Source organism: Homarus americanus, unplaced genomic scaffold (genome assembly GCF_018991925.1).
Source record: "Homarus americanus isolate GMGI-L3 unplaced genomic scaffold, GMGI_Hamer_2.0 scaffold24050, whole genome shotgun sequence".
Taxonomy (NCBI): Eukaryota; Metazoa; Arthropoda; class Malacostraca; order Decapoda; family Nephropidae; genus Homarus; species Homarus americanus.
Window position 1 is genome coordinate 440,001 of NW_024736661.1, and position 2,500 is coordinate 442,500.

The 2,500-nt window shown below is 41.5% G+C and overlaps 1 protein-coding gene across 4 annotated transcripts in view; it reads right to left on the reverse strand.

Annotated features, from left to right (window-relative positions):
* Positions 1-2,235: 2,235 nt before the first annotated feature.
* Positions 2,236-2,500, reverse strand: part of LOC121872359 (pinopsin-like) — a 21,688-nt gene continuing 21,423 nt past the window's right edge. For all 4 annotated transcript variants that reach the window (XM_042375086.1, XM_042375084.1, XM_042375085.1 and 1 more), the window contains exon 8: positions 2,236-2,500. This exon is cut by the window's right edge and continues 450 nt beyond it. The gene's annotated coding sequence lies outside the window, so the exon portion shown is untranslated.

Sequence of the window (2,500 nt, forward strand, 5' to 3'; positions counted from 1 at the left end):
GCAGGAACTCCGAGGGACTTGAGTCGGCGGAGGAGGTGGAAACGGAAACTGGAGGATTTGACAACTTCACTGACGTGTGGTTTCTAATTTAGTTTGTTGTCTATGGTGACGCCGAGGAGCTTCTCTGTGGAATCTACAACCTGGAGTGTGTTCTGACCCAGAGTACGAAGGCTGAGGTGGGACAATGTCGGAGGAGAGGTTGATGTGCATAACCATGGTCTTGGTATGGTTGATGGTGACATGGTTGTTGGTGGCCCAGTTTTGGAGACTGTTCAATAAATCCTGAAGGGCGGTATAGTTGGGAGCAGAATCTATGTTAGGTTGGCTGCATTTAGTGTCTTCAATTAATTATAGGTCATTCTTTAACTATGTAGCATCACCTGTAGATTAGACCCCCAGCTTATTGGTTGGGTTAGGTTAGGTTCGTTTAGGTATGGTTAGGTTAGGTTAGGTTAGGTTCGTTTAGGTATGGCTAGGTTAGGTTAGGTTGTAGTTGTTGGTATTACTGGTGTTGTTACTGTCTTCGTTGTAGTTATTGTTGTTGTTGTTGTAGTTATTGTTGTTGTTGTTGTAGTTAGTGTTGTTGTTGTTGTTGTAGTTAGTGTTGTTGTTGTTGTAGTTATTGTTGTTGTTGGTGTTGTAATATTTTCTGGCAACACTGAGAGGAGGAACTTGACGCCACCAATAACAACTTTGTTTGGGTAACTTTGGTAGGCCCTTTGATCACGGTGCAGAGGTCACACACACACACTCACACCTGGTCGATTAAAGTAAGACTTAACCTCATTTCCCATTGGTCGAGTCAGTCACGTGGTTGAGGCACTTAATTGGCTGGTTGAGGTAACTGTATAAGCCTCATCGATTTCCCATTGGTCTAGTAGGATCGTCATGTGATGTATTCATGACGTGGACCTGAATGATTGGCTGGCTGAAGGCACAGTGTATAACCCAATCGATTTCCTATTGGTCAAAGGTCTTGATTAGAAAACCTTAGTAACACTGACTGAAACACCATAAAGCAACCTTGGTAACACTGAGTTGAACCACCATAAAGCAACCTTGGTAACACTGATTTACTCACCCTTCCAACACCCTCATCAGAATTACGACACTAGCTAAGTCAGTGCTCGTTAGTGTCTCTCAGCCAATCAGCGGCCATAGTTACTGTTGTGCTGGTAATTACATGACATACGCGTGTAATTAACCTGTAGATGATTATAATACTGAGGTGGCCTCTGTGTGTGTGTGTGGAGGTGAGGCAAGTAGACAGATCATTACCATACCTGTCGACACCTGAGTAATGTTATAATGAGACACAGGTGACAAGGCTTCGACAACAGGTTAGGTTAGATTAGGTTACGTTACGTTAGGTTAGGTGTATATTAAAGGTTATAAAATGTTGTAAGTTACAGTTGGATGGGAACACGTGTGTGTGTGTGTGTGTGTGTGTGTCAATAGTCCAGGTGTGTGTTGAAGGTTGTAAACTGTTGTAAGTTATAGTTATGAGGAAACACAACTTTATTTACAACTCTTGATAGTTTTGAGGCCATATATGTCACACTCTGAAGGACGCTCACCCCAGAGGACGTAGTGTTTACCTGAGTTTGGTGAAGCGTCTTCTTCTTCTTCTTCTTATTATTATTATTATTATTATTATTATTATTATTATTTACAGTGCCATAAGAAAATGTGTTTATTTTCATTTACTTATAGAGGATAACCAAACATATATACATATATGTATATATATATATCACATGTACGTGTTTATTTATCATGGTGGCTTAATACATATGTAACAACACACTGAGCACATAATGGTACATTAAAACACCTGTGCTATACCATATATTCACAGGAGATAGTGTGCCATTGGTCGCTTCCCCTGTACACTTCAGAAGGTGAGCTCATCTTTCAGCCAATCACTGGCTTTGTTGTTATTATACGTCATACGTCGTTACCAATCATGATCATATTTGTCATAAAAGCGTCACAACAGTATTCCATCAATCACGAGGTTTACGTCATCGAGGTATGTGACGTGGAAGTTTATGATTGGTGGTGACGTAACGCACAGGGAGGTTGATGGTGATGATGAAAACTCTCATTGGTGGAAGTTCTACATGTGATACCTAAACAAAATGGCGCCGGGAAGCGAAAGCAAATACTATATCCGGAGCTGACTAACACACACACACACACGCACGCACAAACACTCCAACCAGTACGACTCCTTCCATCTGAGGATAGATGACAAGGTTATTTCAAACACCTTTCCTAATAGACTCCAATCCAACCTGACCTAACCAAACCAGTAGAGATGATTAGACCTCATTAGAGCTGGTAGGTTAGGTTAGGTTAGAGGGTCTATAAACTACAGGAACCGACCAATGGAGTAATTATCTCTTGTTTGTTTCGCTGTTGGGCACCAGGGCCGTGACGTAACATACTCTTGTTATATTTTGCCTTCAGAGGTGGTACTCTTAAAGGGACCTCCTCT